The sequence below is a fragment of the Schistosoma haematobium genome, chromosome 2 (assembly GCF_000699445.3).
Source record: "Schistosoma haematobium chromosome 2, whole genome shotgun sequence".
Classification (NCBI taxonomy): domain Eukaryota; kingdom Metazoa; phylum Platyhelminthes; class Trematoda; order Strigeidida; family Schistosomatidae; genus Schistosoma; species Schistosoma haematobium.
In genome coordinates, this window is record NC_067197.1 from 39309252 (window position 1) to 39324003 (window position 14752).

General features: G+C 32.7%; 1 protein-coding gene across 1 annotated transcript in view; it reads left to right on the top strand.

Moving 5' to 3' along the window:
- Positions 1–14752, top strand: part of CDH2_5 (Chromodomain-helicase DNA-binding protein) — a gene marked incomplete at its 5' end in the record, with an annotated part of 74328 nt that overhangs the window by 15614 nt on the left and 43962 nt on the right. The window lies entirely within an intron of this gene.

Below are 14752 nucleotides of genomic sequence, written 5' to 3' on the forward strand. Positions count from 1 at the left end.
ATGCAAACTAGTGTGATCCCAATATCCATTGGTTTGCAGCTAATTGATTTCAATCATTCATCGTTTAAATATGGCGTATAGAATGTCAAGTCACTTAAACAACTGATCAATTTACGAATCAATAATAAAACTTTGATTAGAAATTTGGCGTAGATGAACACATCATTGATTACGACTTAGTGACTGACTACTACGAACTTGCATGACCAAACATTTATAGAATTCAGGCATTGAAGTAAGTGATACAACATCAGACGTTAATTGATGTTCATATCGAAGTACAAAAGATAGCAAGCATTTGTTTCTCTATTTAGATTAATATTGATCGGTTGTCTACTATTATGACAAGAGGTTAATGAAAATTATCCATTTCGATTTATGGTCAACTTTTAAAAAATAAGAATTAGGTTTTTTTTACATTAACCTACGGTTAATCCTAATTAAAAATGACTGGAATATTCTTCAAATACTAATTGGGTCTAAATGAACCTAATCGACAGAATGACTCACACGTAGCAATCCAACAATGAGGTATGAAACATTAAGTTAAATCAGTAACCCAAAAGAATTTCGATATGCAAGACGTCAAGTTTAAAATAACTGTGTATAAGCAGCGACTGACAAAACCAGCATACTGAAAGTGGAAATAAATAATCAAGTGATAGCAAATATCACTGAAAGGAGATTAGTTAGGAGCATTTTATCACGAGTATCCTCACATGTTACAAATATTATCCATTAACATTAAACTAGATACTCTATGGTCTTACCAGTGGTATCGTTGTGAACGAGAACATATGTGGGGACAATCGACCATATTTTAACATCATATTACATAATTATTCGATAAAATATCAAAACCATAAGTTCAATCCTTTATATGCAAAATGTCAAATAATTGTCTCAAACCTCATTATTCCTTCATTCCCATACCAATCAAGCTTTATTCCTGTTCTCTTCTGTTCGATCTTCTCAACCTTCTGTTGTCAGGCGTTCCATTTTTGATTGGCGTTACATACTACTTATATCTGTCAACATATGTAGACCACATCAAAATATAGTCACTAAATTACCAATGAAAAAATACTCGCCGTAACTCCTAAAGTTCTATCGTTAACAGAGAATCATAAATATGTAATACAAAGAAGTAATATATAGAGACTAAATATTTAATGGTTTGAGGATTACCATGATTATATGAATATATAACCTTAATATCAATAGGAAGATATAAGGTTGATACTGGCTTCCTTAAGACTTTTCTGTCCAATTATCATAGTTGACTTTTGTTGTATAGTTTACTGTTATCAAAGCTCACGTCATTCTGATTTATTTATTTATTTATTACGTTTATTAGTTAACATCTTGTAAAAGAAATAATAAGTCGGATAACGTTGTTGTCTTTACACAAGAGAATAAGTTCAGTAATGTTCAACACAAAAAATGTTTAAGTTACTTCGACGGTTGTATAAATGTTATGTGGTGTGTGCTACTGATGTCGATAGATATAAGTAGTATGTATCAGCAATCAAAGTGAAATGTCTGACGTCAGAATGTTAGGAAGATCAAAGAAAAGAGAACAAGAACAAACAATGATTGGTGTGGAAACAAAAGAACAATGATGTCTGAGACGATTGACTGAAATTTACGAAAGGAGGCGAGATTATAATTTATGGACGATCCAATCAAGTATAAGATAAGAGATTTTGGATCTTGGCGCGAAATTCACTCATCCGTTTGATTAAATAGAGTTTTGGCATTATAGCTGATATCAGTTCGTGATGAAAACTCGAAATCTAATTCCTAAGCTTAGTCATGAATTGCAAATTATAATTATAATTCTTCACATAAGTTTACAAACTTCATTTAGTCCTGGTTATCAAGCGGATACTCCCAAGGTCAGTCTAGCGTCACTCAAAGGTCGTCCATAATTTTTAGTCTCAACCAAAAGGAACAGTTAAGTTTGAGACCATTGACTGAAATGAAGTATTTACAGTGTGGTTCTCAGATTCCACTGTAATTTTGTGTTCAAATACATTCGATTGTCCCTATTTGTGTTCTTGATCACTACACTAGTTTTCTCTTGTAGTCTATTTTGTAGTATTCTTTGATTAAGTAGTATAGATGAAAAATGACTGTAAAATGTTATCATTAATTCAAAATGATAAGATATACATTCACTTATTTCAAATGACATTTCTGAGTGGATAGAATTCTCTATTGTTTGAAGAACAAGAGAAGAACTGATAGGTTTGAACAACTATTTCCATACAAGTTTAAAACTGTTTACAGATTAAAATGAAACTTAGACCAAAAAACCTCTGTTCTTACCACATAATTATCTTCTTAAGTGGCTCAATGAAATAATACCTGTGAAAAACATTTCCAGTGTTTGCTACCGATGTTTATGGATTTAAGTAGTATGTAACAGCAATCGGAAGTGGAATGTCTGGAGATAGAATGTTAAAAAGATTAAAGTAAAGAGAACGAGAACAAAGAATGTCTGGTGTGAAAACAAAAGAACAATGAAGTCTGAGATGATTGATCGATTGTGTAATTCAATTATAATCATTTATTTTAGTCTTTTAAGAATTAGGTCACTCCTGAATGATGTGGCCTCTGAACAAACACGTGACATAATTTTCGAACAGATTATTGGAACACCTTGTTGACAACTGTCAACTAGAATGATATCTAGGTCTTTGGTTCACTACCAGTTGTTTTCAGCAACCTAACATTAAATAGTGTCCATATTTATGTTGAAAACTGCAATCTTGTGACAATGTACCCTAATCATAGTAATTAAAAACCTAACGGTATTTAGGACATTTATTATATTTAATCCAGATGTGTCCTTATTAATTATTAGTCTAAATTAATACAAGATATGCCTGAATGTACAGAAAATAAATCATGAGTTAAAGATAATCACTGTTTTCCTAATTACTCTTTACAATGTATATTATTATTACTAACGACGGTTTATTAGGAAATTTTGTAAATATAAATATTGAATTGAGACTATTAACGGATTCAAGGAAGTGAGTTTCGACATGTTTGACATATCACTTAGAGTTACTTGAAATGCAGTGCTGATTGTTGTATTGAAACTAAAGAAGACTCGATTACAATGAAACCCACGACTCAGACTACATCGATTGATTGAATGATAAACTTCAATCAGTTCATGATGTTACTCAGTCATCATCTTATACCGTTGGTGGGTATTTACCTCATATTTAAAACGGTTGTACTCCACTGGTGATTTCTTTCCACTAGAACACAGGTAATTACAATTCATAATTAGCTATTAGTGATCATATGGTCGTTGTGAAATAATAAAATACATAATATCATAAAACTTTCCTTGGTTCACAACTCTGTATCCATCTTTGTGGACAAAATATATGCTCACTTCTAAATCAAATCCCCTAAAAAAGGTTCCATCAAATCTTACACAAGTTTTGAATAATTTTTGATCATAAATTATACACACGTATGTTATTTTCCTTACCGTATATCTTTGACGTATATAATGCAGTATTTAACGGAAACCCACTAAATCTTATATCAACTTATCGGTAAGAAATTCATTTTTACTTTGTTGGTTTGAAGTAATTCCGGTCTTTGTGGTTGATCACATAGATTGAAGTTTACTTAATTTGTCCGAAATATAAAACTCAATACTGAAGTGAATAAATGTACTTTATATGTACTGTATGTAAATTTTTTCCTTTGAGTCAATTTGATAATCGGTCGAGTGTAAATCAAGAATACATTATCTCTTAATTTATTTATAGCATATGAACTGTTAAAAGTCCACGTGAAAAGAATAAGATCTTTGTATTTTTTCAATGCTACAATTGAAGTAGTAAAACGTACACTGCTATTTTGAACGATTATCCAAATTAACTAAATAAACATCAGTTTTGTGTAGAATGTCTGGAACTTCCCATTGATGTTTAGAACTGCAATTGATCAGTCTCTTATTGGTATATGAATATCTTGTGTGGCCTTAAGTCGCAAGTATTGTAAACAGAGATGAATGGTGGATAGCAATCGAACCAAGGGCGCGCGTTTCGTTCTATTTAGGACTCGTGAGCTGAATGTGTCTGCATCCAGAGTTAATATCTACTCAGTGACTCGGTGACTTTTATCTCCAAACGTCATCGCGTTATCAATTTAGCTACTGAGTTCAGATAGCCACTAGCTTGTGCAATGGGATGTAGTTTAACTCATTTCTTACACAAATTAGCAGCTCAATGGACGAGAAGGCGTCAGAAACGAATGGTACTAGTTACGAGCCCCGGAGTGAACATCAACTCTGGGATGCAGGCACACCCAGTTAACGAGTCTCATGTAGAGCAGAACGAGAGTTCTGTATTCGACTGCTAGCCAACATTCATTTCTGCTTAGAAATAAACATCGGTTTTACATTCAATAATTCTCTAATTCTATGATGTATGACAATTTTCCAGTTATTTTTGTCTTTATTTATCTGACTATTATTAAGGTTTCTTCAATAATTGTTCTTTCTAAACTGAATTAGATGAATGTTATCATCTAGGGCTTGCATGCTTTGATAACGTTCCATTTGTCGTTTAGTCGTAAAACAATAACGGAAAAAAATTAAATTAGTAAAACATTATGACTGCCGATATGATAAGTTTATGGAGACTGTTGAATGATATAGTTTATTTCACGAATCAACTTTAGGTAAACAACCATTATAAACTAAGAAACACTTAATAGCTGTTTTGATTTTTAAGTTTTGGGTCCGATCTCACGTAGAGTAATGAACGATCATTGCTTAGGATTTCCATAACAGAACGGATTTGTTATCAAATGATTCTCCGGTTTTAATGCCTGAGGTAAATTTGTGATGTACACAAGAGAAAATTGCCAAATACTGCTTGTTTTCTACAAAGGAAATTCAGGGAAGCATACTGACTTAAAGATGATTCTTTGACATGTGAGGGTATATTTTATAGTAAATGGATAGATCATTTCCATGTTCATACTCATTAATTGATTGTAAACTATCTTTTATATCAAATTAGAAATTGTCTCATGCAATCAATCTTTGTTACTCTAAGCAGTTTTCGTGAGAGGAATAGTCTCACAAATAGGATGCAAATAATGTTGTCAGGTATATTATTACGCGACAGTTTATTCAATGTCTATCCTAAGGTAACCTATCATTAGTTAATTCCTTCTTTATTAAATGGATTTTACTTAGCTAAACTGAATACCATAATTCTCTTTTTAACAAAATGTTCGGAAGAATCTGTGGTCCGTCTCATCCTGTCAACGGAATTCTGTTGATCAACTTATACTGTTATTTTAATTGATTTAATACCTCGTGTACCATGTTTAGATATTCGTTTGAAGAACAGACTATTCACAAAGAATCTTCGCTCAAGTCTCCAGATATCTAGTACTTAACGAGCACATTCATAACACCAGTGAATTTGACATGATGATTAACACTTATTAAATAGTTGTATCTATCATCAGTTAAAAACTTTCTACTTGGTTATATAGTTCCATATAAACTGATCCATAGTTGTTTTTCTCTTTATATTTCAGGTATAATTGCTATTCTATTTATTAAATATGGATTAAGTAAACTTTCTAGGATAAGGATTTTACACATTTATAAGTCTTAGAAAGATTAAAGCAGATCTCATTTTCTTATTCTTGAATAAATTACTGATAACGAAAATGATTTGTCTTTGTTGGGAATGTTAATTTTGTTATTAATCCCACTTTACTATAAGTCTATAGTTGAATTATGTTAACTAGTAAGATTATATATATAGATATGCCTAAACGCGCCTTTAAGAAGTGAATAACTATTTGACTGGTAGATAATTAGTTGGCGCCTTATAATCAATCAACAATTTGTAAATGACTCTATCTTGTCTAATCTGTAATGTTGGTCTAACAAATCAATATGTTGTAGTTACTAACTAGGACGAACTAATGTTATTATGTAATTGAAAGTATATACTACTTGCAAAAGTAAAACGATCTGATTTCAATTGCATTCCATTTTGAGTGAATTTCATATTTTCTCAATGTATGATAGACTTCACTTAACAATATATTGCGAATAGATTTATTTCTTTTACAATTTAACCAGGAAGCCAGTTGTTTTATATAGGAGTTCCGTACTTGTTTAAATAATTAAGTGGTCATTTTTCTGATAAAGTGATACGGATGTCTATACATTGGAGATCTTGATATTAGTTAATAATTTTATATCATTCGCTATCAAATTGGTTACCAAGAGAAAAAAAGAGGTGTAATATTCTGATTATAAGATTGAAGATGATGATATTCCTAAACAATTGTTAGGTTTACAAGTTGATCAAAGAATTATTTGTCGAATTTACTCATTTTACACTCATGTAATTGAATATTCGCATACGCAACAACCAATCCAGGAGAAGACGATCAGTGTAGCAGCAGCCACAGCAGCAGTAGGTCTCAACATACACAAAGGGAAAAGCAAGATTCTCCGATACAACACAACATGCAACAATTCAATCACAATTGACGGAGAAGATTTGGAAGATGTAAAAACCTTTACATATCTGAGCAGCATCATTGATGAACAGGGTGGATCTGATGCAGATATGAAGGCGCGGATCAGTAAAGCAAGAGCAGTATATTTACAATTGAAGAACATCTGGAACTCAAAAAAAAATTGTCAACCAACACCAAAGACACAATTTTCAATACAAATGTCAAGACAGTTCTACTGTATGAAGTGGAAACGTGGAGAACTACGAAAGCCATCATCCAGAAGATACAAGTGTTTATTAACAGTTGTCTACACAAAATACTTCGAATCTGTTGGCCAGACACCATTAATAATAACCTACTGTGAGAGAGATCAAACCAGATTCCAGTGGAGGAAGAGATTGTGAAGAAGCGCTGGAAGTGGATAGGACACACAATGAGGAAAGCACCGAACTGCTTCACAAGGCAAGCCACCACTTGAAATTCTCAAGGCCGAAGAAAGAGAGGCATACCAAAGAACACATTACTCCGAGAAATGGGAACAGACACGAGAAGAGTGAACAAAAATTGGATAGAACTAGAAAGGAAGGCTGAGGACAGAGTGTGTTGTAGAATGCTGCGGTTTATTCACCATTGGGGTCAACAAGCGTAAGTAATTGAATATTCATGTAAGAAATAATTATGTACGCAAAATTCGTGGATTGGTTGAAGTTCGACATTAACACCGTTGGGTGCTGGCTAAATAGTCTACAGTTTAAGCGCTCGCGTGCGAGACTGTTAGGTCCTGGGTTCAAATCTTACGAAGTGTGATCCTCGATGCGCACTGCTGAGGTGTTCCATACTAGGACAAAACGGCCGTTCACTGCTTCCAGGTTTTCCATGGTTGTCTAGCTTTAGTTGATTCAAATTCAACTACTAAAATCCTAAGTGTTAACCATGTCACTTAATTCTCAAATATTTTATTTTCCTATTACGTAATATAATCCATGGAATGTTTTACTTCATAGTTTTTAGTTTAAACATTGATATTCAATCGAAAATAATAAAAAACATGAATAATTCATTTTATTTCAATAAAACATTCGGTTAGTTTATTCCGGACCACCTAATAAGAAATAACCTTTAATTGTTAAAGATAATTAAAGTATAAACTTTGCAAGACAGTTGAAAGAAAATAGGTATTCGTAGGGATTTTATTCTTCTTCTTCTTTGTGTGTGTGTGTGTGTGAATATCATTTTTTGTAAAAAGAAATCATTGAAGAAATACTGTTAATGATATTGAATAATGAAGCGTTATTATAAATAAGTTTCCTGTTTAAATAATATCAAATTTTGTTAGGTTTTTGGTAAAGTTTTATATAGTAGTAATGACCTGCTTTTATCTTACACTAATGGATCATCTTTGGTACATTCATATATATATATATATATATATATATATATATATATATATATATATATATGTAAGGAAAGGAAAAAGTAAATATCAAGTCACCTTAAATACACACTTCAAAGAATCGAAAATGTAGTAAATAGTTCATTAAAATGAAACTGTTCTGTGATACATAATAACGATGAAGCATACATATCTGAACAGCATCATTGATGAACACGGTGAAACTGAGGCAGATGTGAAAGCGCAGATCGGTAAAGCAAGAGCAGTATATTTACAACTGAAGAACATCTGGAACTAAAAAAAAAATTGTCAACCAACACCAAAGACACAATTTCCAATGCAAATGTCAAGACAGTTCTACTGTATGAAGTGGAAACGTGGAGAACTACGAAAGCCATCATCCAGAAGATACAAGTGTTTATTAACAGTTGTCTACACAAAATACTTCAGATCCGTTGGCCAGACACTATTAGCAACAACCTACTGTGAGAGAGAACAAACCAGATCTTAGTGGAAGAAGAAATCAGGAAGAGGTGTTGGAAGTGTATAGGACACATATTGAGGAAAGCACTCAATTGAGTCATAAGGCAAGCCTCCACATGGAATCCTCAGGGCCGAATCAGAAGAGGAATATCAAAGAACACATTACTCCGAGAAACGGAAATAGACATGAGACAAATGAACAAGAATTGGATGGAATTAGAAAGAAAGTTCCAGGACAGAGTGGGTTGGTGGCCAATGCTTCATTGGGAGTAACAGGTGTAAATAAGCAGTAAATTGCTGACTCATTAATTTAGAACAAGGCGACATTTTAATTCATTTGAATGATTTACTTTAAATCACAACAAACGTTTGTTGATAAAAATATAAACTTTTGTAAACTATATATATAAGGAACTCTTGAAACAATAAGCCAACCACCTGAAACTACTTTACTTGATGATCGTCTTTCAGTTTGTTTTAAATGCTATACATTTTACTAGAAATTGAAGCATCAACTAATTAAAAAAAAATATAACAGTATTCAACTACATTGAATGACCTAGTGTTCAATATGAATATCTCATATTATTTGGGGATTTTAGGTTAAATAATCCAATATTTAAGAAGAAAATGATTTAGATATGATTCCATTCAAGTTGATATCCATATTATTTCAGTGTGATTTCAGTTACAGGATAATTTTCATACAGAAAACATTCATGGAGAGACTATAATTTATGAACGGATCAATCAGATTTAATATAACAGATCTCAGATTTTATCGCGAAATTCATACACTCATTCAGTTAAATACTATTTCTTCATTAAAGCTGATGTCAATTTGTGATGAAAACCTCAAGTTTAATTCCTAACCCAAACGATCAACTGTAAATCATAATTACAATTCCTCACACTGATTTATAACCCTCATTTAGTCCTAGTTAGTAGGTGGACAATTTCAAGGTCATTTTAGCAATGCTCAAAAGTCATCTATAATTTATAGTCTCACCACATTTTAACTTTCTATTCATAGAACTTCAAGATAAGTTTGCTTTTTACTGTTTCTCTATATTGTAAACAGAGAAGTTAGAGATAAACAGCAATTTCATTCAATGTCAATAAAATTATGATTAAAAACTATTCACATAGTATATGGTTATATTATAAGTTTAATTAAACGGATTCGCTATCAAATTTCCTACCATTCTATTACTAAGAGATCTAATTATATTTATCTCTTATCTGAACTCAACTATTTGATAAATCATTCATAATTCTGATTCACGTGCTTTATGAGATTACAATCATAATTAATAAGATTTGACATTGTTTACAATTATATTCCAATATGATATTCATTCTACTAATTACAGCACTCTAGTTATTGACAGTAATTTGGAGATTAAATCATAATTACGTCATATATATGTGTTATACGTTACTCATATGACTTGATGATGTATAGAATACTAAATATTTAGTTACTTTAGACATATCAGTAGTATATACACTAAACGTTTTCTGTTTTTTTCTCATATGAAGTGAATAAATAAAATATGTGAATTTATTTGACTCAAACAAATTCATTGTGTATACGTTACATTAAAAGATTTGTACACATGAATGAGATAATAAAATGGATTTATTCAATCTGTAATGAACTGAGAGATTTCCTCTAAAAAACAAAACAATATTAAGTATACATTCGTTTAGTTCACTATGATTTGAAACAACCCAAAAAGTATAAATAGGTTCTTATTATTCATTTGGTATTTATTTACTTTAACACATAGATATTGGTACAAGGAGGCACCAAATATATATGCGCCACACAAATCTCATTCGATATGTGTGAGGGCTGTGATACTGTCCGGGTACCCAAACCGAAGCAGGTGGTTTTCTTAGGGGGCCACTCCCCGAGCCTTCGACCCGAAGGTATGATACACAAGGCAGTGGAGCATCGTAAGAAGATGCAGTCCCATGAAAGCCGGTGACCAACAGTTCATACGCCATTTGTTCTCGCAGGATACTGGAGCCCATGTGCACCATTGATTTGGAATCCGGTTAAAGCGCCAGACATCCGGTTTTCGTCCTCTCAATTTCGTAAACAACACCCCCGCGACGAGAAGGCAGTGAGTAGGACTTCCCTCGCAGAGGCTATATACTCGTAGCCATGTGAGAGCATTTCGAGAGGGAGAGAGGACTCTCCCCATTCTCGGCCGTATCAGGGCATTTGGGGGCATAGATAAATAGATAGTGGCTAGCAGTGGAATCCAGTTTGATGCGCATTTCGTCCTACTTGAGACTCGTCAGCTGGATTCACCCGCATTGCAGAGTTGATGTTTACTCCAGGACTCAAACCCACTACCGTTCACTTCAAATGCCTTCGCGTTATCCACTTAGCTATTAATCCCTGATAGCCACCTGCTTGTGCAAAGGGGTGAAGTACAATTCATTTGGTATTGTTTGATTGCATCTTTTGATTGTTATTTAGAACTTCGATTGATCAGTCTCATGTTGATATATGTGCATTCTGTGTAGATCGCCTCGGTATAGCCATTAAATCTCAAGTTTTTTAAGCAAAAATGGATAGTGGATAGCAGTGGAATCCAAGACGCGTGTTTCATCCTATTTGGGACTCGTCAGCTGGATGGACCTGAATCTCAGAGTCGATGTTCACTTGAGACAATCCGCACAGAACGGAAATATGTCAACAAGAGACTGATCAATTGCAGTTCTAAATAACAATGGAAAGATACAAGCAAACAATACCAAGATAATTGAACTTCACTCCTTTGCACAAGCAGTTGGCTATCAGGGATTAATAGCTAAGTGGATAACGCGAATTCATTTGAAGCGAACGGTAGTGGGTTTGAGTCCTGGAGTAAACATCAACTCTGCAATGCGGTAACATACAGCTGGCGAGTCTCAGGTAGGACGAAACGCGCATCAAACTCGATTCCACTGCTAGCCATTATCCATCTTGGTTTTTATAGTTTATAATCAGTTAAAAAAACATAGTGTATTTCTATTTTAAACATATTTACTTGTACACAAATGATTAGCTCTGATTATAAGTTTAGTGTTACTGAACATTTATCATCGGGAAAATAAAGTAAAAAAATATACTGATCAAGGGAAATTAATCTAAAATATGGATTATGAACTTTGGATTTTCACTTTCTATAATATGCTTACCATTTGCAAATTATGCTTATTAGATTGCAAAAGACTTATTATACGATTTATGTAATTTACCACAAACTCATTCATGCAAACAAAACATGTTTTGATTGAGTCTATAAACTGATTCAGTGAAACAAAGCATGAATTAATTGAAACCATTATAGTTTATGGCTTTTAATTAAATAATGAGCAATTGATAAGCATACAATTATTGTATTATTTCCGATGGAACTAACAAATAAATGTATTATATTTTAAAAATTAATTACAGAGAACATCTTGGTTTACAGGCATGTCTAGGTTGATACATAAAAGGATGTAATATGAAAATGTTCTGTTATGACTAGGAGTACTAAATTGCGAGGCTAGTTGGTGAATGGTATATTGAAAGGTGATTTCAGTGCTATGATAGGGTACTTATAATAAATATTATTATAAATAACAAACCCTGGACCCGGTTTTCATGCTACTTGACAGTCGTCAGCAAGGTGTACCTGTAATCTTGTGGGAACTAGTGCTCCCTGAAGGATTCGATCCTGTGTCACATGTTGAGTCACCTAGACTAGTGGCCATATTGAAACTTGGCCGATAGTATTCGATCTGCACTAAGAAGGACTTGACACACATGACATTGATCACCACCCAGTGATCGATTAATTGTGAGGGTACTTATAATCATTTACAACTTGGAATAATAAAATGAGAACTTACACCACGAAACTAATTAAAATTATTGAGGTAAGTCTACCAAAGTATATGCACTTGAATATTTTGTGGTCTATTGTTTTGTAAAGAATGTATTTAAACTAATCAGATTAACCAGAGATAGCATATGTGTGAAATATCAGGAAGAAAGAAAGCTTAAGGACCGAGCTCAGTGACCGAATGTTTGATGTTTCGAAATTTTATCAATGGATTAAGGTGTAATCACTGGTCCATGAAAAGAAACTTTCATCTGTTAATACGAGATATTTGCGTAGATTATGATTTGTATTCGAGAACAATTTCAGCTAGACAGCTCTTGAAAACCAAGAATCATTAAATGTTTTTAATCCATAATTTATTAGCATTGCAATCCTTCTACTGTAAAGGGAATCAGAGATAACGACTTCATGCCTTATGTTCAGGCTAAACTTTCGGATCTCTTATCGGATATTTAATAACTAGCAATTCTAGTTTAAGTTTAATAACGATGTTAAGCGACTAATGATTATCACAAGTGATACCATCCACTTGCTCCACTTATCTAAACTACATTATTAAGACTTATAGATAGATCTTATAGAAATTTCTCTTGAAGTTAGTAACTTGCAGATATAAGATAATTATTAACATCTGAGGAGTGCGACTAGTCAGTTTCATAGAATGACAAGCCTTCTGTCCACTGACCACTAGTTTTCACTTGTTGTTTAGATAATCAGTCCATAGTGCAAAATGTAAAAAAAATGTATTCAGTCATTTAAATATAAGCATATTATTAAATAAGAACTTTCGTCTAAATTTGAACGAATAGTGTCACAATATTTGGGCGCCGAGTTAATGTTATGGCCTTTGTTTAATATTTTTATAGATCACTATATAATGTCCGTATTTGATATGTTAAAAACGGGCCGGTACGATAAATACTTCAGTAAGTACGGAATGATCACTTTAAATAGTCACTTCTTACTTAACATAGATGCATAACTTTATTGTACAATACTAAGATATCCTTGAGTTTAGTTTTTAATTACTGTATCATCTTCCTACTGACAAATTACCTGGAGTTTCTTGAAGAAATAAATTAGTAGAATATAATTATTGTCTATCTTGCATTTAAATCTTTCATTCGTTCAGTCAGTTTTACATCTTTTTAAGTGCTACTTATAAACCCATATGAACGTTTAACAAATTTCTATAATTGACCACTGAAAAATTGTCGACTTATTTTAAATAAGATGGTGGAGAAGATTTGTAGCTTAGGTAGATGATTTCGATGGAGTTTTATTCTCTGAGCTGGATGGTTTGGTCATGGAGCTTTCATTGATCTTCTGAACGCCATTATCAGCATAAACTTCAGGTAGAAGTGAAGTGTTCGAATTTCTCCACATGTGGTTCACAGCTTGTCTTGTACACCTCGATGTTAATTGGTTCTTGTTGACCTTAAACTTGTCATTGTTTACTTCTTTGTTTTGTTATTTAAAATAAGAAATGTGATTAAAGTAAGTTAACTACTGAGTAATTTGTTTAACTGTACACGTCAAATAGGTGACGTTCATGTGGTTTACAAAGATATCTAGGTATCAATTACAATGAATAACAATGTACAAACGTAGTTAGTATTTTTTTTAGAATTACAGGTAAACACAAGACTACAGAGAACTGCTGAGAAAACCTATGGACTAACTAGATGACGAAAACCTAAAGTTATCTTTATTTAATATTTCCCATTCATATTGTTTAATATGAAGTGAGAAAAGAAATTTTTATCGAATAATGTGTCAATTTCCACCACGTTACTGATATAGTTCAATTTGCTGGAGATGTACTTACTTACTTACTTACGCCTGTTACCCCTCATCGATGAGCATAGACCTCTCCATTCACCCCTGTCCTGAGCAATCCTTTCCAGTTCTTTCCAGTTGCTATTCATCCTTTTCATGTCTGCTTCCAATTCCCGACACTATGTTCTTCGGCCTTCCTCTTTTCCGTTTCCCTTCTGAAGATGTGGGCCACATCTAATTCTACAAGATTAATGGTCATAATAATGATTAGACTTCTCAAGTACCTTTTATTAATAAAATGTATAATAAAGCAATAATGTACAATTTTAACATTTAAAGTACTTATATATTTGTATGAAATCTATGCAGCTGATTCATTTATGACTTCTGACTTGCTTAACAGATTTAATGTATGTGATTACTTGATAGAGTTGGTTTATGACCAAACTATTTATGCTATTTAAATAATGACAACTTGGAAGTATACTATTGCACACCGAATATATATTTTTGCAATAACAGCGGGAAAAGCTACAATAGAGAGAAATTTGGGACAACTATATGATACAATGAAGACGCTAGAAGGGAAATGTAGTAAGTTAGAGTAACTGGTCAAGTAAAAAGAAGGCAAGTAAACCACTGAGATTCAAGAACAATGAGACAGGTAGGCAGAATT